Source organism: Myodes glareolus, chromosome 4, assembly GCF_982192425.1.
Source record: "Myodes glareolus chromosome 4, mMyoGla1.1, whole genome shotgun sequence".
Taxonomy (NCBI): Eukaryota; Metazoa; Chordata; class Mammalia; order Rodentia; family Cricetidae; genus Myodes; species Myodes glareolus.
Window position 1 is genome coordinate 7,130,780 of NC_142029.1, and position 23,606 is coordinate 7,154,385.

The 23,606-nt window shown below is 42.5% G+C and overlaps 1 protein-coding gene across 9 annotated transcripts in view; it reads left to right on the forward strand.

Moving 5' to 3' along the window:
* The window catches only part of Rbms3 (RNA binding motif single stranded interacting protein 3), a 796,347-nt gene that overhangs the window by 47,286 nt on the left and 725,455 nt on the right, over nucleotides 1-23,606 (forward strand). The window lies entirely within an intron of this gene.

Here is a 23,606-nt window from a genome sequence, read left to right on the forward strand (position 1 = left end):
ACGGTCTGAAGTGTTAAGGAAAATAATGTCAGTTTGTTTAAGTTCTTTGTCAAGAACTGGTCAGAAAGTTGACATTTGCAGACCATAAGCAAAATATGGCAGAATGTCGGCTATTCACTCCAGAGCTGGCAATCCACAGGGAAGAAAGATACAGAAGTGAAGTTATTTCTGAAGTGAAACTTTATGACTTCATAAAATGTTGACTTCTCATTTGCACAATGGAAACGAGCATTAAAGTCTTCATAAAGACCACCGGAGAAGCATAAAGCCAGTCTGATGGACTGACGCGTTCAATGCCAAGAATGAGTGTGTCTACTGACTTATCTCAGCATGTAACGGATTGTTCTGAATATAATGCAGACTGTGGGTATAGAGTTTATGCAGATTCTTATGGCATAGCTCACTGTAATTCTTGTAATACATTTAGCAGGGACTTATAAAAATAAAAAATTAATTAAAAAACCTCCAAAATTTATACTTTTCATTTGTGCCTCCGTCTTTCCACTTTCCTTTCAGCCTTTTTTACAGGACAGGCTACACCCATTGCTGGGTGTAACTTTGTGAGAAATGTCATCATTTGTCAGATTGTTTGGAGAAATATTTCAATTCTAGGAAGTGCTTCCGTGTAGCTCGAGCTCACAGTCATTTAAAGCAGACTTATTTCTGCCTTCACCAAGGCAGCAAGCTCCATTCCAGCCCACACTATAGATTGAAGGATTGACTATAAAAACGTCTGTGGCTGGGGAAACTTCAGTTTAAGTGCTTTTAATTATGAAGTCAGTACCTTGGTCTTCAAACTTCAGAAAACTATTTTGAATGTTATGAATCGAGTCTCAGGAAGTCCTCCCTCATTTCCCTTTTCTTTAACATGTACAGTATGCTAAAGAAATGTATTATTTTCTTTAATAATAATATTAAATTATATGGGATGCAGTTTTTGAATTTTTAAGTAGCTTCCTGTGGACTGACTGTCTTAGAGTACAGGGCACTTCCACACTCCCTGGTCTGAACAGATTCATTGTGGATCTGCTTCATTCTGAAGTGCAATAGAGGAACAGAAAGGAACAGAATGTAACTCCAGTACCCAAGCCTTCATCTAGTGGCCTGGGACAATGACTCAGTTAGTAAGAGCTCTCTGTGCAAGCTCGAGTGTAACATGAGGGCCTGCTCGTTTGGGTTTCTGTCCTGCCCAGTTCCTGCAACCGTTTAGCCCCAAAGAAAATCACACAGAGATCTCTATAAGTGATAAATTGATTGGCCCATTAGCTCAGGCTTCTTATTAGCTCTTGTAGCTTATATTAACCCATTATTCTTATCTTTATTAGCCACATGGCTCAGTACCTTTTTCAGCAGGACAGGTCACATCCTGCTTCTTCAGTGATCTGGGCAGGACTGGGGAGGAATGGGCTTCCTCCTTCCCAGCATTCTCCTGTTCTCATTTCCCCATCTCTACTTTCTGTCTGGCTACTGGCCAGTCAGCAGTTATTTAAAACGTAATTGACAGAATACAGGATTGTCCCCCACCATTTCCCCCTCTTTTTTTTTAAACAAAGGAAAATATCCATAGTCCATTTGTTGGGAATATATGAGGAGCACAGGGGCCCTTTGTTCCATCCCACCCAGCTAGCTTAACCCCTGAAATGACCACACAGAAATTGTATTAATTAAGTTACTGCTTGACCTATAAGCTCTAGCCTCTTATTGGCTAACTCTCACATCTTGATCTAACCCATTTCTAGTAATTTGTGTATTACCATGAAGTCATGGCTTACTGAGAAGATTCTAACCTACGTCCATCTCAGGCTGGAGATTCATGGTGTCCTCCTGACTCTGTTCTTCTTTCCAGCATTCTGTTCTGTCTTCCCCACCTACCTGAGTTCCGCCCTATCTACTAGGCTAAGGCAGTTTCTTTAATAAGCAATGTAAGCAACACAAACACAGAAGGACCTCCTACACTGCTCAAGTACCTGAGTTCACATCATCTACCCCCATATAGGAACAAGGCAGGTGCAATGGCACATCTGTAACCCTCATACTGGCTGTGGAGAGGTGGGGAAGCAGGGAAGGAGGAGGAGTCCTGGTGCTCACTGCCCAGTGAGCTTCACCAGGTTCGTGAGCTCTAGACTGAGTAAGAGACTCTGTCTCAAAAACAAAGTGAAGAGCAGGAGAGGTTGATACCCAGTGTAGACCCCTGGGCTACATGCACACACACACACACACACACACACACACACACACACGCACACACGCGCACACACATGCACACATACATTCACTCATTCCTGTACACACACATGTAATAAATAAAAATAAAAAGACCAATACATATGCACGTATGTTATCAACCCAATCTTAAAATTTTGAAGTCTTATTTCCCTAGTTGCCATATGCCAGGACCTTGTCTTTAAGTAAAATTAATTAATATGCAAAAAAGTGACCTAAAAGATAAATGGAATGAAAGAACTAACCTGAAAAGACAGGAGTTAGGCACTGGCTCCCTTCATTCAGACTGGAAATTCTAAACATTACAGATAAAGATACAGAAGGTCCAGAGAACCCCCTTATCTCCTGACCAGAGCTCTATCTGAGGAATTTAGTGGCTATTGGGGGAAGTCTATGTCTTTAAGAATATAACTAACCATTTTTTGTAACCAAAAAAAACCATAACATTTTTTGTAACGGGTGAGACTATACACCCGTGAGCTTCATATGATGTAAATAGAGAAGGATTTTTTTGCCCCCTCTGGAGTAAACAGCCTCCTTCCTGTGTGTATATTAATGTAAACTCGAGGTGAATTTGTTTTATGATTTAGCTCAGATGGTCTCCCCTTGTTTGAGTCTGAGGACTGGATTTCCTTTTCGGCTCTTCCGGAGTTCTTTTCCTTTGATGGCTGGAGAATAGTAGGTGTTAGTTTGCTGGAAAACTCACACTTAAGGAGAACTATTGGCCGGCCTTTAAAATGATATTTTTATTTGTATGTATTTCTAAAATAAAATATGTTTGGTAGTAACTGTTGTTAGTACATACGACAATCTATGTTCTTGTGATAAGAACAGTTCCCAAAGAGAAAACTCTCTTTTGTAAGAAAGCCAGGCAAATTTAAGAAATACAAAAAAAAAGCATGATAATATATTATATTCAAACCAGGGTCCAGCATTTATTGTACTATTTATTTCATATATTTGTTTAATGTTAGTGGGAGATTTGAGGGTACATTATTTTATCTGCTTATCACATTCCTATAGAGCTAATAAAATTAATCAGAATGAGTAGGCTATAATCTGAGGATCTTCGGCAGTTTAGTGAGATTTAAGTAATATCTCTATTTTATCTAAGCCATTCATACTTGCTAAATGTGTTTCTAGGTCAGTATCATTTTGTCTGTGTAAGTATTTGGTATTTTCTAAGCCATTTAAAGTCATTAGTTCATCATTATGAAGATAATTCTGTGAAACACTCAATGTCATGTTCTCTAATGGGATATGGGTAGAGGAGCAGGGACCTCACATGCTTAACTTGCATGACTCCAGACTGGGAAGAAGGGAATTAAGTAAATGCTGGGTTTTATTTGTTCTGTGCTTTTAACTGTTGGAGCTATTCCGCCTGCAGAAGCCTACCATTTGAATAGATCTCATTCTTATATGGGGCATTATTTAACTAGAACATTCCTTGGACACACTGTATTTGGGAAGAGCCTTAAAACAATAGCATTGGTAACAGCTAAGGGTTTGTGTGTGTGGAGGGGGACATGGCATGTTCATGTATGGGGGTGTACCTTTGTGTGCTGGCATACATACACGTATGCACACGTATGTGTGGATGCTAAAGAACCACCACGTGTCTTATTTCTCTGGCACCTGCCATTTTCATGGTCCTGGAACTCTCCATGTAGGTGAGTGAGACTGGCTGACTTGTTGGCCCCAGGGATCCACCTGTTTCCTTCCGCTAGCATTGGGATTACAGACCTACCTATATATATAGCATTCCTATGTAGGTTCTGAATATTTAACCTGGGTCCTTGGACTTGTCCAACAAACTCTTCACTGACTGAACTATCTCCCCAGCCCACAAACAAAATTCTTTAACCATGACTTCATTTAACTGAACAGATAACTGCATCAGTATTTATTCTGGAGATGAGAAGGCGAGAGTTGCAAGACACAAACTGACCCGATCTCCTTAAATCATAGCTTCAGCCCCAACAGTTTACTCTGCTCTTTTTTTGTCAACACACTGTGACAAGAAGTCATCTAAGTAGGAGAAGCAGAGCAAAGCCCACCATTAATCAGGGTATTATAAAAGCCCTGTCCTAATGCTTCAAATGATGGTTGAACAAATATAATTAAGCTCCAAAAGTAACTCATCAGATTTAGATCATTATATGTTATACATTATAATTTAATCCTTTTGGGTTTGAGTATTAGTATAAGAACAGTGATACTTTAAAAAAATGTGGGGTTTCACAAATCAAATGATTAGTAGTTCTAATTTGGTAATGATATGTCTCCCAGAGTAAGCTAAGCAAACAGAGTGTCTGCCTTTTGTGTGTGGATCCCAGCCAAGTGCGTGTCTCTCTGGTGCCCTGATGCCTTTGGAGTCTGCCTTCAACAAGTTGAACTGACTTTTTCTGCTGGTGACAACACCTTGGTTCTAGTCCTGCCCTTCCAGGCCCTCCTGACCACCTGCCACCACTTCAACTCCCTGCATGTGTGTGTGTCTTTGTGTGTATGTGCAGTGTGTGGGCACACCTGCATGTATGGGTGCCCATGTACTTGTGAGAATTGCATGAATGTAGAGGTCCCAGGTTATTGTTATGTGTCTTCCTGGTTGCCTTCCCACCTTATATATTGAGGTAGAGTCTCAGAATTGCACCCAGAGCTAACTGATTCAGGGAATCTGGATATCCAGCTGCTCTGAGCATCCTTATGCCTCTGTTTTCCCACTGCCATGCCTGTTGTACATTTATGTGGATACTCATGATCTAAACTCAGATCCTTATGTGTGCATGGCAAGCACCTTACTGGCTCAACTGTCCCCCAGCCCCCTTTTCGTACGATTTTGTATCTGTTCCTTGTTCCTGGCATGCTGTGCAGATGTTTAGAGATTTCAGATGCAGCTGGCATATTAGAACAGGGTCTATGGAGTCAATAGGAATTTTAAAGCCAAGTTTAGAAGTGCTGTAATTCAGTGGCAGCAGTGACTCAGGTCTTGTAAATGAAAAGCTGTTCTGCAGATTAAAACTAAATCAATATATGCTAAGTGACTGGGTGTCTGCATTCTTCAGGCAGCTTGGTCAACCTCCCTTGTCCTCTGGGTCTGCCTAAATCTTCCAAGCAAATACTGTGCAGACATCTAAGTCTCTTTCTCCACCGCCTTTAAATTTAGGATTTGCAGAGATTCTGTTCATTGTATTAATAAGCAAAATAGCTTTGTAAAGAAACACCATCCATTTACAGGAAGCAATGAGACTTTTTTCCCAAACACACAATCCACTGGGGCTTTTTATCTCTACTGCAAGCTATGTACACTGTTCTCTCCTAGTTCTGTTGAGTCTTTCTTGTATTACTGGGCCATAGATGAACTTCGCCTGATTCTAAGATCAAAAGTTCTAAATGGACTCCCTATGTAAAAATATATCAAAACCTAAAAGTAAAATGAAGCAGTTAAAAACTGAGCCTCAGGGTGGGAAATCCTGCATGATGCACACGATGGAGGTTTAACTAACAATTCACAGTGGTTGTGTTTGGAGTTGGCAGGGCTGGACCAAGAGCAAAAAGCTCAGCCTTGTCTGCTGAAGAACTCATTGGCTGGAACTTTCCTTTTGTGCTTCTTGCCCTTTTCTTGCTTGTAAATATTCCTGCGACCCCACATGTGTGCCACTAGATGAATCTACACATCACTATCTGTCACTGTGCTAAGCATGCAAATGCAAGCTATTTACCAAATTCTCACACTGCTCCCAACATCCAGTTCTTGAATAAGTGCACAGCGTCTTCATTCCTAAAGAGGCGCTGTTCTCATCATGTGCATGTCTTTTGGATGCTTAAAATGAATCTCCCCTGCTGCCCTCTTCGCTCCCAAATGACTAACATGTGCTCCTGTAATTTTTAAAAGCATCATTTCTACAGTTTTTTTAATTGTGTGGCAAGGAGATGATTTTAGTGAAGTGCTTACTTCACAGGCAAAGAACCTGAGTTCAGATCCCTTACACCAGTGTAGAAAAGTGGACACTGTGTCATGCATCTGCTATTGCAGCACTGCTGAGATGGAGAAAGGCAGATTCTTAGACATCACTGGAAAATCTGATGAGATATAGCGCCAGTGAGAGGCCCCTACTCAAATATAAATGAATGAATGAATAACTAAAACAATAAATAAATAAAGTATTTAAGGAAGTGATTTAAGGCCTTGATGTTAATCTCTAACCTCCACATGCATATTCACACACATCCACTCACTTCACACATACATGCGCATACCCATACATGTACATTCACACACACACTTGTATATTCAGATACACAGTACATGCCTACCCACATATACACCTACATGCAAACACACACATGCACATACACATATATGCGCATTAAAACACATACATGCACTTCACATACACACAAGCCACATGTTTATAGTGAGTCATCTTGGCTTCTCCACAGACATGCCCATAATATCCATCTTTAGGGGACCCTAGATCAGACTCACTTGACAGTCAAGATGAACCATAACATGGTACATTGCACAGGAACGAGAGACCAGAAATAGAAGTGATTTATACAAACTGTGAACATATATTATCACCTATGAAGGGAAGAACCATCCAGACGTTGACATTTCACATCTCACATACATTGCCTGAAACTTAATTCCACCATTAGGTTAGACTTCCTTACAAAGAGTGAATTGCCAATCAAGATTTTACCTTGTGATCCTGACCAACTGAGTTTCCAAAACTGTATGAGAAGCAAATACATGGAAGCAGCCAGCAACTCTGACGGAAATGTAGGAATGCCCTCCTCACCATCATAACTCTCAGGAGCCATTCCTTCTCCAACTAGTCTTTCATCAGCCTTGGAGTCACAGAGACCCAGAGTGACTAGAAACAGTGGTTCTCTCGTAGCTTCATCTCCCGCTGTGAGCCACACCCTAGCCCGCATTTTGAACATACATCGGATGGTGCTCATAAGCACTTCCCATGAAGTCCTAAGCTTATCTGGATCAAGAGGAGAAAGTGTAGACACAACCTCCCTCAGACCTAGCCCACGTTCCATCAGTCACATCAGTCATCTGTCTGACAGGCCAGACCACAGTATGAACAGCTTGGAAAAACCTGTCACTTAATCCCCCATATACAAGTGTCCAGTACCCACGAGAGACTGCGGTTAACCTAACAAGTTATTAATAAGACAATAGTTACCTGAGATGCCTTCGCTTTATAGCCTTAAAGCTGTGCACTGTGATTGTCTTATGTGATATTCTAGCAAATCTGTGAGACATCTGTGTTCACAGATACCTCGGGGGCACACTGCTTCCCTGTCCTCTGGATCTGTGCTAGCATCTTTGTTTGCTTCCCATTCTCACTTTGTATCAGAATCCTTGAAGTTCCTCCTGAAATAATTGCTAGGAGTATCTTAACAATGGCACCCAAAGGCACAAGACTAGTGTCATGGTTCTTTCTCCATCCCTGGAAATGTAGACTGCCACAGTGTGCCTTTTATTCCACAAGAAGTATTTCTACTTCCTTCAGACTGCTGGCATCCAGGAATTTCCCAAAGGCAGGGCAACTGAGTATCCATGATTCTGCCAATCTTGTGGCACTCAGTGTGTGTAGCAGGTCTCAGCCCCATGCTACTCCCAATTTACCAAGCCCTGTCAGTATGAGTCTATCAATGGGATAGACTGACAGAATGGTATATAGAATGCATAGAAACTTGGCATGTGAGGTCCAGACTATGGTGTAGAGAAGGAGATGCCAGCCCAAAAAAGGGCAGAAAAGGCATTCCTGTGTTCATGATGGTTGAAGATCAAGGTCCAGTGTGGGAGGTAACTGGTGTGAGAGAGAGAGCAACATCGTGAGATTCTATGTGAGTTCACGGAATCTAGAAAGAGACCATTTAAAAATCCAAGAGGATCTTGAAGAAACATGGGGTCTCTTGTCTCTTCTAGCATCAGAGAAACAGGACTGGGTCAGTCCGTTTAGCTGAGAAAAGGTCGGGTAGCGGGGCAGACACCCAGAAGAGCACGTTAAGCAGGTAAAGGAAGTATTCTAAAGAGGAAGCATTGATAGACATTCTAAAACTTGACTGACGGTCTGTGTAAAATAACAATTAAGGATTGAGTGTAGAGAGTCATGAGCTGGGAGGTAATAGCAGCTTGACAAGACAAGTCTGAGCAGGGAGCAGGGCAGGAGGCCGCAGAGGATGGTAAGAATGGATTCAGGAGAGAATGAGAGATTGGCATTGAGGACGGCACCAGAGAAAGGATTTTCAATGCATTTATTGTAAAGAAAATGAAAGAAGTCAGTGCAAAGTATAGGGGAATTAACAGCCTGCTGTGTGTTGTTGCTGATGGAACTGATCTGAAAGAAAAGGGGAAATATGCCTGATTTAAGAGAAAGGAGCTTGGTGTTGTATTGCACTTGGGAGGGGGATGGTGAGTTCAAGGCTAGCCTGGGTTACATAGGAAGTTGCAGGCAAACCTTGGCTACAAAGTCAATTGCAGGTTCATAGTGTGTTCCAGGCTAGCTTTGGCTTCATGATGAAGCACTGTTTCCAAGGGGTTAGGTAGGCATGTGGAGATAGATGGCTTAGGACCTCAAACCGAAGCACAAGACCTGAATTTGGATTCTCAACACACATAAAAGAGTACTAGAGATGGAGGTACACCTATATCCCTAGTCTGGGGGCACAGAGACAGATCCATCCCTGGAGTCTACTGACCACCAGACTAGCCAGTCAGTGAATGCCAAGTTCAGTGAGAGATCCTGCCTCAAAAGACAAAGTGAAGATCTACTGGAGAAGACACCCAGGGTCAACCTCTGTCTTCCACATATATATACATACATAAACTACACACACACACACACACACACATACACACACACACACACACACACACTTACATGTGCACACACACAATTAGTTCAAGAAAGGGGCAGGAAACTACATAGATGAAGACAAGCAACAGGGAAGACTCTTAAGAGGGGTCTGCTACTAGAAGCCACATTTGCTCACCTGTGTAGAATCTGTGGTCAACTGCAGTCAGGAAGTATAACTAGGAAGGGGACAACTGTGAGGATTTAACAGATTCGCCAACTGAGATGACACTGGGTGTGCACAGGTACGCACGCTCACACACACACACACACACACACACACACCTCCTCTGCATGAGCACATCTATATCAACATGGAAGCTAGAAAGGAGAAAAACGGGGAAGGCCAAGTGGAGCAGCTCATGAATATTCATGAGGACCTCATGAGCGTGTGCTTGCCAGGTTGTTCTCAAATATCACTGTAATATTGCAGAACTGTGAAGTTTGTTGTTTGGTTATAAATAATCTGAAGATCCAGAGAAGCCCCTGTACCATTTTATACTGACAATCTACATCTAAGGAATTGCCCAAACAAGGGCAGGATCATTTACAAAACACAGCCGCCTTCGATAGCTTGTGGGGGCAACTGTCAAGGCAGGAAGAGGGCCCTTTCCTATATTTTACTGTCAAGTAGTTTTTTTGCTTGGATTCACTAGTCCTGTGTGCCTGGGTGTCACCAGAAGCAGACAGCAGCTTTCTTTGTCCTTTCTGGAGAGTTCAGGCAGCAGGTACTTTAGGATTATCGGTCAGTCTGCCACTTACAACTGTTTGCAGTGAAGTGGGCACAGCCATGGAAAACAGGATTTTCCCTATGGAATGAACAAGGGTTTTCCATTCAAACTTCAGGACACAAACATGTAGTAACCCAGACTTTGCCTGGTGGCTCTGGTTTCCCTTTTTACAAATTTGGAAAATCAAAAACGTATTTATTGCATATTCTATAGGTGAACCTCTCCAATGTTCAGCAGAGGAATGGACAATACAGTTTTCCTTTCTTTCTTTCCTTCCTTCCTTCCTTCCTTTCTTCCTTCCTTCCTTCCTTCCTTCCTCCTTCCTTCCTTCCTTCCTTCCTTCCTTCCTTCCTTTTCTGTTTTATCTTTGCATGCTATGTTTAAGAACCTAAAGAAACTTAAACATACAGTCTTGCGACCTCCTCTCTCCTCTCCCCTCCCCTTTTCTCTCTTTCTTCCTTGCTTTCCTTTCTCATGTAGCCCAGGCTGCCTTCAAACTGATGATATAGCCAAGGTAACCTTGGCTCCTGAGTCCCTCTCCACAGCCTCCCAAGTGCTGGGATTATAGGCAAACACCGCAGTATTTCAGGTATTTGTACTTTCCTAAGCTGCTTAGCTCATTAACATAAGGTGGGGGGGGGCGATTCTTAGAGAAATCCTACTCAAAAGCCAAAGAGGACGTGGGTGCATTTATTTGTGTGTTGGCAGGGGGGATAATTTTCAAGGAATCAATAAATAGATTTACTCTGAAATGTTTAGTTTTCTTTAATTGAACCTGGTCAAGCTTTCTCACAGTAAAAAATGATTTCTGGGGGCTGGCAAGAATGTTCAGTGGGTAAAGACACTTGCTGCCAAGTCTGACGATGTGAGTTACCTTTCCGGAACACACACACACACACACACACACACACACACACACACACACACACGGAAGGAGAGAACCGAGGACTACAAAATGCACACCTCGGCGCATGTGTATCCACACACATAACAAGCAAGCAAGCAAACAAATAAATAAATACTTTTGGAGATTATGAAAGTATGTTCTGGGAAACACTTCATTGACATCACTAGTAATGCTGCATGGTCCTTTGAGAAATCAGTCTTCAGAATGCCTTGACAATCTTTTAAGGCCTAACCAATCAACACCGGATCATCTTAGCAGGAGACCTTGACTGTGGCTGCAGCAAGCCCCTTGCTCATTTGAGTGCTGATGGACGAGGAGGACTCTCTGCTCAGATTAGTTATTTTCACAAGTATCTTTCTCTTCTCCCCTTTTTGGATCACCTCCCTTCTCACAATGTGAGGGATATTAGCGTGGCCCAGAGCACCCTGCCCTGCAGAGATGGGCACCCCACACAAACTTCAGTCCCAGACTTTAGCTGGGGGATGTTTCTCTACATTCCAGAGGGCTGAGCCTCTCTGGGAACATGGTGCTTCTGAGGAAAGTCAAGCTGTGTCAGAGGAAGAGACCAGCCTGCAGACTCTGCATTTCAGCCCTCACTTGAAGCCTCACTGCTCTGAGCCATGAAATCCCTGGTAGTGACTGTGAGGAGTGCCTCTCGGTGGCTCTGTTCGCCACTATTCAGGTTGGTCACTGCAATGAGAAGCATCCACAGTATCCTGACTTAACACCACAGGGAATCTCTCAAGACAAGCTTGGTAATGACCACACACAAGTGGTGAATAGAACAGAGTTTTAACAGGGGATGTCAGGTGAAAGGGAAGGAGAGAAGAAGATATGGGGACAGATGGGCAATAGGGAAGGGGATGAAAGCCAGCATCCTGGGTTCAGATTTAGACCTTTCTCCATTGCCCTCAAGTTCCCTGCTTCCCTCTCCCTAGACAGACGGAGGCACGTGCCTGGAGGGACCGAGACCACGTTTTTTGTGTTTCCTCAGGCCCTAGCGCTCACTGCTCGGCCTCTGTGCATCATTCTCTGGCAGAGGAACCTGGCAGGAGCCCGAGGAAGACAAAATTTTCCAAAGTTCCTATAGAGGGAGAGAGAACCACCCTCTCCCATGCCTTCCACAACCCTGAAGTTGTCCTACTTTGGGTTATGTCTCCACATCACTGATCATCACTGAAGGAGGCAGGACAGGAACGCGAACAGGACAGGAGCCTGGAGGCAGGAGCTGAAGCAGAAGCCACAGAGGAGTGTGCTTACCGGTTTGCTTCCCCTGGCTCGCTCAGCCTGCTTTTTTACAGAATTCAGGGTCAACAGCCCAGGGATGGCACCGCCCATGTAGGGCTGGGCTCTCCCCCATCAATCAGTATTTAAGAAAATGCCTTACAGCCTGATTTTATGGAAGCATTTTCTCAATTGAGATTCCCCCCTTTCAGATAAGTCTAGTGTGTGTCAAATTAGCATAAAACTAGCCAGCACAGCATTTGACCACACCATTGGCCTGTTTTCTCTAGGAAGACTTGCATTCCTTCCTATTACTGGTGCTGAAACCCAACCTGGTAAATAAGGTCATGTGCACTAGTGCCAAGTTGCCTAGACCTCAGCTCCAGTTGCTACCGACTGTGTGAGTTTAGCACACTCATATACCACTCTGTGTCTTACGTCATCTCTCTGTCAAATGGGGAATGCTCTTATCCACCTCGTGAGTGGATACACAAACAAAAAGACTTACCCTGCCAAAGTGATTCAGACCAGACCTGGCACAGAATACCACCTTGGCTCAGGCTAGTGAGCATGCTCAGAAATGCTGATAAGGTAGGTACAGCTGCTGTGTTCTTTTAGCAGTTTGACTATAGTTTTTACATTAGAACTGCTCTGGTGTTCTTATTCATTAGAATATGTGACCCTGTGAGTTTACCTCTAAGGTACTAAAAAATGGAGCATTGACTTTCTGCCCACCCCTTCCTGTATTCCTCTTTCCACCTCCACCTTCCTTTCTTTCCTTTCATATCTTTCTTCTTTGTCTCTTTCACAGGGTTTGGTGGAGCTGTGGTTAGGAGTATTATTTTTTAAGAAACTAATTAGAAGTTAAGTGCCAAATTAGTTGGCATGTACTATCTGGATGCATTGGTAGAGTATTCAGGTCCAGAACCTGGTTCTCGGGGAACCAGGATCAGAGATGTACCACCTTCTCAGCTGGGTATGCCACTTAATTTTTACCTTGAACACAACCTAGACTCTCTGGGAAAAGATTCATAATGAAGAATGATCTAGTTCAGAGTGGCCTGGGGGTGTGTCTAGGAGGAATTGTCTTGATTGTGGATTGCTGTTATAGGCAGCACCATCCCCTAGGCAGGGGTCCTGAGCAGTATAAAAGAACATAAAGCTAGCTAAGAGCAAGGGTCAGCCAGTATGACTGCACACATTTCTGCTCTGCTCTTGACTGGGGGCATGATGTGGTTAATTACCTGTGTTCCCATCCTGACTTGCCCTCGGTGATGGACTGACTATAGCCCCCAGCTGTATGCCAGTTAACCCCTTTCTCCCCTAAGTTGCTTTTTGTAGGGACATTTTATCATGGCAACAGAAGTGAAACTCAGGCAGGTGGTGAGAATGCTCAGAGCAACAGGAAAGGGAAAAGGGAGCTTTTTTTCTTTGCTTCCTTGATGTTTTCTGTATTCAAAATTAAATACTTTGAATGTGTTTATGAGGGAAAAAATGAAATCTATGAATCTTTACTGTAACCCTATAAAACAAGGAAAGTATCCATAATATTCATCTGGAAGAGAAAGAGTTAAGTGATAGCAGATTAATTTAGAAGAAAAAATAACTCTTTATTATAAGTACTATAGTCTTTTTGTTTCATGCTTGAAAAAATTTAAGAAATTTAGTAATTTTTATGGTCCTGTATAATAAAACTGCATTAAGATTTATGATATAGGACCTAAAGAGATGTCTCAGGGGTTAACAGTGCTGGGGCTCTTGCAGAGGACTCAGGTTCTGTTCCCAGCACCCACATACTTGTTCCCCACAGTTCCAAGGGCCTGAGTCCCTCTTCTGTTGTCTACAGGCACTGTGCACACATGGTACATATATGATATGCAGGCAAAACACCCATGTGTATAAAAAGTAAATGAAAATCTAAGAATTCTTTTTGAGTTTAGTAATGATTTAAGTAAAAGATAGTGGTGATGAAATTTTCCCAGTCATGAGCAAGGTTAAAGGAAAGACTAGCATTCTGTACCTCCATGGTTAACAACAAGAAAATGCTTGGGATTTTAGGGAAACTGTCAGGTGTCATTTTACTCCACAGGGCAGTAAAAATGCTGAAAAATAATGAAACATTTGAATAATATTATGTGGTCATTAAAATTCTTTTTAATTTACCAATAATCCCTCCTATGCCAGTCTCATTAAGTATTTCTAGACATGTGGAATTTATTATTTTGCTTTTACTAAAGAACTTAACATTAATTATAGTGGCAGTTGTGTGTAACGGTGGAAAGTTAACTGGAAAGCATTGACAGAGTGAATAAACCCTTGATCATTTCCCATGAAGAATAGGTAGCAGGCCATTTTGTATTATTCTCAGAATGTCAACAGGAAAGAAAATCTTTAATTTTCCTCCTTCTGTGGCAGGAGAGATGACACAGAGTTTAAAAGTGTGCGCTGCTCTTCCAGAGAACCTGATTTCAATTCCTACTTCCCATATCAGGTAGCTCAAAGCTAGTAGTAACCCCAGTTCTGGGGAATTATGCCCTCTGCTGGACTTCAAGAGCACTGCACACACACACACACATACACACACACACACACACACATACTTTAAAATAAAAATATTTTTAAAATAAAAACAAAACAAAAATATTTAAAAATTTTTCTCCTTTATACAGAGACTTAACTTTTTAATCACTCCCCTCATTGTGTGTGTGTGTGTGTGTGTGTGTTGTGTGTGTGTGTTGTGTGTGTGTGTGTATGAACATGGGTGTGTGGGGATTCTGGTGAGGATTAAGAGATGGCTTGGTATTCCATTTACTGAAGACAAGTCATTAAACATCAGCCTGAATTTTTTCAATGTCCCGTTCCTGTTAGGTGGAGTCATAACCATAAATAGTATCATGGTCTACATGTACCACCCCCTCCCCACCAGCGTGGCCCAAGAATCTTAAAACAGAAAGTGGAAGAAACAATCTTCCAACTGCTTATTTCAAAGGTAAAAATCAATCTCTTCTCTTAATCTGATAAGCTAATGGGCGCCGCCATTCAGACCTTCCTCATTCCTCTTGCAAAGACACAGCTAGGTTTCGGGTGATAAACGGGTGAGACAAATGAAACTCGACCTGGCCAAAGGGAACGTTCTGGAAAGCTATAAATCGGATGTCTCACTTAAAGCAGCAAGGCACCCTTGCCTCTCCACAGCTCCTGATGCAGTTGTGTTCAGGGGTCTGAGGCAGGAAACATGGCGGAGGGCAAAGCCATTTAGGTCATTTGGCATTGCCGGAACCAAGCTGTATCCATCAGCTCTGACAACTGAATCCTCTTGCAAATCTGTCATCCCAATATGGTCTGACTATGACACCCTAACAAGGGCTATTTTGCTAGAGTCGCTTGTTTTCTGGAGAATGAGAAACAGGGAGAGCAAACCCATAAACCTGGATCTAAACAACAGAATCCAGGCTTGGAGGCTGTGGATGTGACTGTGTTGGCCAAGTGCCTGCCTAGCATCCAGGAGATCCTGGGTTCTTTGGCCAACACTGGATAGATACAAGGGCACGCGCCTGCAATCCCAGCACTTGGGAAGCAGAAGCAGGAGGAACAGGAGTTCAAGGTCATCCTCAGCTGCAGAGTGAGTTCATGGCATACAGGAGACTCTGTTTTGAACAACAGAAGGAATGATGGGAAACCAAACTTGTATCTATGTGGGTATGATAACTCCGGGGAGGAAGCAATCCTGGAAGCCTGAATCGATGCAAAGTGATTTGTGGCCAGTTTGTGACAAGCCAGAATATTTGCATCTCATTTGAATTCTACTATGTTCCAAACAAGAGGTGCAAGCAGAATTTCTTCAGTCAGTTCTATCTTTGATTGACAGGGTGAGCAAGAAACTCTTGCATACCGGGTATGGGTCTGAAATCTGATTACTGCTAAATGCTTTAGGTTTTCCTTCAGACACATTTATCTTCTCGGCTGATTGTTTTATTGTTTTGTTTAGGTATCTCTTTCCCTCCCCTGTTAGTGAGGCTGGCCCTATGATTGTTAAATCCCAACTCCTAGGAACCTGGGTGGGATATATTAGAAGGTCCTTAATAAATATTGGCTGAATGAGTTATTAATGGATGATGGATGAATGTTTAAATAGTGGACCTGGAAATAAGCTCCAATCTTTTTCAAGAAGAAGTTTGATTGAAGCTGTCTATGGAAAGCATGTTCTATCTGAATTCCCTTCAGAGAGCTGAGACCTAAGACCCAAGGAGATTTAGTGGGTTGGTCTGCAACATGGAAAGGGAAAGACCTGAACATCTGTCATGGATGTCAAATGTCTACTTTCTGACCTGGTGCCAACTACATAGCAGCATATCCTGGAGGAGTTTATCCTTGACTGCATCAGAGTGCAGGGTGAAGCTGGCTTGGAGGAGCCTTCAGGTTAAGGAATGTGTAAAACAGATTTCCTATTGGTGAAGTATGGGCCAAGAATAATCCATACCACTATGATTTGAACAACTCAATTAAATAAAATGGGTGTGCGTCGCAGGGTAACAGCCCCCTTCCGGAAGAGTTGGTTTTGTGTGTGTGAGACTAGTGTGTCTCTCCTCCACTTTGGCAAGCTGACCTTTACCCTGCATGTAGCCACTGCCTGTGTGTGATGTTCCTGTGTGTGGGATGCGGTATCAGGGAAGGGTCCACGTAAGAGGGAGGTCAAATAGCTCTGCCTGATACGCAGTTATTCCTTCCCTTTTCCTATGCCTCATGCCTGTCTCTGTTGTCCCTTCTCCTGTCTCCAAAGCTAATGTGTAACTCTGGAGTTCTCTTACACTGAACACATACTTACAGAGGAAGATCTGCAGAGGCCGGCACATTCTCCATTTATGCATATTTTAGAAATTAAGGAACTGAGCCATTTTTTTTATATTCAGTTACCTAAATACATTTTCAAGACTTAGAAAAATAAACTGACCTGTCAAGACACTTGTCAGCTGGTTCTTGGTGAGACCGCAGGTGCTGGTCTTGGTATTTACCCTCCTTCCCTGTCTCTGTTTTCTAGCATCCCTGCCTTGATTTCACCCATAGGGTTATTCAGACTTTTTTCAGCTTAGATTTAGTATATCCTTCATTGTGAAAAAACTCACCTAAAAGCCCAAACTGGACAAAGAACTGATTGTTTTACTCCATTTTAAGTTAAAGTATAACTTTTACAGTTAGGAAAGTCAGTCACTATTTCTAGTGTACAGCCTTTTCACCTTTGCCAGATGGACACAGTCAAACAACTATTCCCCAGCTCTCAACCCTGCACAGTCAACCCGGGTCCCTGCAAGTAACTGATTTTTCTCTGTTCTTATGATTTTGTATCATACGGAGTACCATGTAAATTAAATCACGTATCACGTAGCATTTCAAATCTAGATTCTTTCATTTCTCATATCTGAAGTTTATCCATGTAGTGGCATGTACTAGTAGAACATGCTTTATTGGTGAGTAAAGTTCTCTCGGAAGGACATACCCCAGCTTTCGATTGCTCAACTCCATTCCCAAATTAAAGATGACTTTAGCTGCTTCCTTCACTTTTCAACTCTGAATAACCTACCAGAAACATGTTCGTTCAGACCTTTTTGCAATTGACCTTTTTAATTCCCTTTATGTAAATGCCTAGGAGTATATTTAACTTAAGAAACCACTTCAGAGCCTTCCGGAAAGCAGCACCACTCGGCAATCTCACAGCAATGACCCACTGCTATCAGCAAATCATAACCTTGACTTTCTCTTTTGATTTTTCTTTTTGAGAGGGGTAGTGACCTCCAACAGTTGCTGCTATTACATTTTGGATTTCCTTTCTTTCTTTCTTTCTTTCTTTCTTTCTTTCTTTCTTTCTTTCTTTCTTCCTTCCTTCCTTCCTTCCTTCCTTCCTTCCTTCCTTTCTTCCCTCCCTCCCTCCCTCCTTCCTTCCTTCCCTTCTTTCCTCTCTCCCTCCCTCCTCCCTTTCTCTCTCTTTCTTTTTTGTTTCCTCCCCCCCCTTCTTTTTTAAGACAGGGTTTCTCTGTTTTCTCTGACTGCCCTAGCTGTCCTGGAACTCGCTTTGTAGAAGAGGCTGGCATGGAACTCACAGAGATCTGGCTGCCTATGTCTCCTGCGTGCTGGGATTAAAGGTGTGCACTACTACACCTGACTGGTTTTCCTTTCTTAAAACTTGTGTTTCTATAGAAACTGCTCCTGTGGGGTCACTCTTAATTTGCATATTTGAAACTCATCTGTCTTTCTTGGTATCTGTGCAGACTTTTTCTCTCTTGCCTTCCAACTTGTATAATTCCTCATTCATTCATTCATTCCAAGTACAAGCAGTTTAGCATGTGTGTGATTTGTGGATAGATATCCTTAAAAAAAAACAAACTTGTTTCTGCTTTCTTTGAATTGTGTTCTTCAAGGGGTGAAAAGTCTTTATCTTGATAAAAACCCAATTATCGACGTTTCTTTTTGGCATTGTGCTTTGTGCTGTATCTGTGAAAGAGATCTCTTTCCCCCCACCTTTATGTGAGTTATTTGAGAATTTGTTCAATATAGTTCGATAATATCCATCCTCTCCACGACCTCTCCCGAGTCCACCCCCTTCTCTACCTTCTAGACTTTGTGTCTTTTTTCCCCTTCCCATTACGTCCAGTTTGTGACACTCCTTATTCATGGGTGTGTGGTCTACTCCGGAGTGTGGTCTTTGATGAATATTCCAGCCCAGGTTTTCTTGGTGCCAAGATTCGTCATTTACTTGTGTGTCCAGCACTCTCAGCACCATTTATTGAAGGTGATTTGTTTCTATTCTTCTGCCTTTCCTCCCCTCAAAAATCACCTTGCCACATATGGTGGATTGCTTCCTAGACTCTTACAGGCTCTCCAAGGTGTTAAATTAATGCATGTGCTTTCATTTTCCCAGGATCATTGTCATGAAAACTACCTCTCTCCCACCTTCCCTCCATCTTTCTTCCCTCCTTCCCAAACTTCCATCCTTCCTCCTTCCCTCCCTCTGTCTCCCCTCTGTCTCTCCCTACCCACTCTGGTGTGTGTGTGTGTGTGTGTGTGTGTGTGTGTGTGTGTGTGTGTGTGTGTGAATTAGAACCCTAGGGCCTTGCACAGCTGCTGAGCTACACCCCAACCCCACCCCAATCTAGCTGTGTCTTTAAGAGAAATGGTACAGAAATGGCCCAACTCCGTTCCTCATAGTTGCCTTGGCGTCCTGTCTCTTTATCTTCCCACGAGCACTTTAGCATGAGTTCCTTCATTTAAAAGTTTTAAGTCCTATTTTGGTTTGAATGAGTTTTTATTGAATTGTATGTCAGTTTGGGGGTAAACTGATGTCTTTATAATTTTTTTGCTATCATTTTAAGATTAGGTGATTACCTAATTATATCTTCACTCTTTAACTTTTCTTACTTTGATAAATCTTAATAATATTTTTTCTATGATTAAATAAAATAAAAATAACATGAACTGTGTTTTTCTAAAACTCAGTGGGCAGATTTTTATGGCCAATGCTTATGAGTCTACTGTCCAACCTTAACCTGGCATTTTGTTTTATTCTTATAAAGATTTGCCTAGTGTTTTTATTTATGTGTGGGTGTGTGGGATTGTGTGCATAGCACACGAGTACAGTTCCCATGGGGGCCAGAAGAAGGAATTGAGTCTCCCGGAGCTGGAGTTACACGCAGTTTTGAGTTGTCCAATGGAGGTGCTCGGAAGCAACTCCATGCCCTCTGCAGAAGCAGGAAGTTTTCTTAATTACTGAGCCTTTTCTCCAGCCCCAATGGTCCTGGCATTTCAATAGGCAAGATAGTGTTTACAGTTTATAGAACAATGACAAGTGAGCAGTTAATTCTGACAAGGGAAATAATAAGAATTAATATCAATGGCTTTCCAAATGTACAGAAATTAACATCCAAGAAAACATGGTATGAAATCCAGTAAGTTCTTAGCATTTTATTTAAAGTGATTACAGTTAGGTTTTTTTTCAAAACAAAAGGATTGAGTCTATTTCAAGATGCATATGACATATATATTCCTGTCTCCTATTATATTAGACTAAAACGACTTAGTTATTGTCTTGTACATTTTTCAGGAGAATGCCTGTATTTCAATGTGATCAATGTTCTTGCTTTTTTAAAGTGATTTTTGTGATCTATTATCCACGCATCCATTGCAATTTCATTTAGTATTGGCTTCAAACCATATGCTTTATATCTCTACCCACCATTAGGAAATTCATCTCAAACACTAAACAAGCCCAGCTTTGCTCCCAGGGGAGTGATCTAAAACTATATATAGAGGTGAGATGACCCCATGGCTTGGCGCTCAGGCTGATGCCCTGAGTTCAAGTCCTAAGACCAAGACGGTAGAAGGAAAGAACTGACTCCAGAATGTTGTCCTCTGAGCCACACACACACACACACACACACATATGCACACAGGCACACACACATGCACTCAGGCACACACACATGCACTCACGCACACATGCACACACATGCACTTATACACACACACATACACACGCACACACACATGCACACACAGGCACACACACAAATGCATACACATGCACTCACACACACACATACAGGCACACACATGCACACACACTTATGCACACCCACATACACACACAAATGCATTCACGCACACACAAGTGCACACACATACGCACATGCATGCACTTACCTAAGCACATATTCAGGAAAATGAACTTAGTATGGAGTTTTGAATTGTGTATTGATGAAAAACTGATCCGTTTTGTTTAAGAATGTCAGAACAGCACCTGTGGCCCACCATATAATCTATTTCCTTCCTGAGGCAAATGGAGAAAACCAGGCCTCTGGTACTGAAGCCAAGCTGATCATGACAGAGTTGCAACCTCACGTACATACGTCCATCACACAAGAGTCTAAAATAGTTCTTTTGTAGAGAATTAAAATAATGGCCTAAGAGTGTTCATCCTTGACAGCCCTTTCTTAGGATTCTCTATTGTGACGAGACACCATGACCATGGCGACTCTTATAAAGAAAACATTTATTTGGGGTGGCTCGCTTATAGTTTCAGAGGTTCAGTCAATTCTCACCATGACAGGAAGCATGGCAGGCAGTGAACAAGCAGATGTGGTGCTGGAGCTGAGAGCACTTACATCTTTCCACCCGCAGGAAGTCAACTGATTGTCACACTGAGTGAAACTTGAGAAAAAAGACCTCAAAGTCCAGCTGCACAGTGACACATTTCCTCCAGTAAGACCACACCCACTCCAGCAAGGCCACGCCTCCTAACAGTGCCACTACCTGTGGAGGCCATTTCCTTTCTAACCACTACAAGCCTGGATTCTTAATGCCGAGACTTGTAAGGAGAGCTACGTTAAACCATTGTCACCCTCCTATCATTCAAGTTCACACAAAACTGGGGTGCAGCTCAGTGGGGCGAACACTACCATAGCACACATAAAGCCCTGGGCTTGATGTCTAGCACTGTAGAGAAGAAGAAGTGCCTACAAAACTATCTATAAAGAACTTTATAACTGAAACTAGAAAACCTAAACTCAACCTCCTGTTTCACAGATGGGAAGACTGAGGCTATTTGTGTTAATTCCTCCAAAATCTTGGAACTGTTCCTAATCCTTCTTTAAATTATCTGCAAACGTCAATATGGCATCTGAAGCTTCCACTTCATTTCCTGCTTAGGAGAGCTGAATCCATGGCATCTTCCATACATGGCTACAGTGCTTTGCCTGCCAGGGTTACTATTCCATTTGATAGAAAGATGTAGCTCATGCAGGACACACAATTTGGATCCTTCTAGAAAAGCCTATGAAGGTTACCTTGAACATGCTATTTAAAATGTATGGGAAATTTTATTCGGTATATTTCCATCCTGTGGCTTCGCGCAAGCATCCTAAATTCAACAATAGTCATTTGGTGGCTTTGTGCACAATTATTCAAATTCCGTCAAATCCATTCTTGGTAGGTTTGGCTGCCTCTGCCATGCTGGCTGTGAACGTACTTATTTTCCCCTGTATCTCTCATGACAACAGTCATAGAACTCAGCAGGGAAGCCAGATGACTGTGAAGGTCATGTGTAAAGGTCAGGGAGGCTCCAGGAGCGCAATGGTGGAAAGACAGGGCTTGCCATTGTCCAGAGTGGAAGGACAAGGCTCTGTGCCCTGTTGGGTCAGAGGCCTGTTGCTTTAAGATGTCACACAACCTAAAGAAATCAGGCTACACCACCCTGTGTCTCTTCCCCTGGGACAGAGAGCTGAGAACCTGTTCAGTGCTATGGTTTTACAGACTCCAGCCTTTGGCCCAGCCCAGTATTTGGCATCTCCCTTCTCCTTGTCATGTAGGTTAGCCCAGACTAAATCACATGGTACAGACCTCCCAGCTGACCTCTGGGAAGTTCTCCTGTCCCGAATGCCCTCTGTCTCTCTCTTATCTTAGGCTACCCCTTTTAATGAAAGTCCTCGCCAGGTTTTGAAGGGAAGAATTTCCTTGTATGGTCAGAACAAGCTTTTAGGAGCAAAGAACACAGATTTTGTACTATTTAGGCATGCTAATTTGAAGATGCCTTTTAGATATACAAGTAAAGGTACCAAACACAGTTGCGGGCTGAGGAGATGGCTGCTAGGCAAAGGCTTGCCGTGCAAACTGCAAATAGAAGAACCTGAGTTCAAATCCAGAATCAGCACAAAAGGAGTCTGAACATGGTGGAGTACACTCATCATACCCCCACACCCTAGTCCCCAAACCAGGAAATGAGACACAAGTGGAGCCCTGGGGCTCGATGGTCAGCCTACCTACCCAAACTGGCTCCATGCTAATGGGAGACCCTGTCTCCACAAACCAGTTGGAGGGCTGCCAAGGAAATTTGCTTCCTCTGCAGTTTACAGACATGTGTCACACACATATGCGCGTACATACACACACACACACACCTACACAGAGGCATATGTGCACATGAACACCACATACACATATACACATATGCATGCAGGCATCATACATTCATACACACAAATACACAGAGGTATATATGAACATGAACACCACACACACATGCATACAGGTGTGCAACACAGTCATGTGTACACCTGGGCGCCACACACATGAGCAGAGAAAACATAACTGAATGAGAACCAGTCTTTCTATGTTCAACTCTTGCCTTTGCTGCTGGCTGACTCTGCTACTTTGAAATTTCTGTTTTGTCTTTTATTGCTTTCAAGTCTTTAAAATTATGCTAATAGTATTACTTCAGAGGGTTGTTAAATGGAGCTAATCTAATAATCTATGTCTATCTGTCTATTGTTTATTGATGTATATCTACAATCTATACTTGGATACTATAGTACCCTCTATGTGAATCAAGTGAATTTTAAATATTATCATCATTATCCCATTGACTTTGAATTTGAGAGAGATAAAGAGATGGAGAGAGAGACAGAATGAGAGAGAGAAAGAGAGAGAGAGAGAGAGAGAGAGAGAGAGAGAGAGAGAGAGAGGTTTACAATTTTAAAGTTAGAATGGAGAGAAAGTTCAGGGTCTAAGAGCACTGACTGCTCTTGCAGAGGACCTGGGTTTGGTCCCCAACACCCACATGACAGCTAACTACCATCTATAACTCCAGTTCCAGGTATCTGA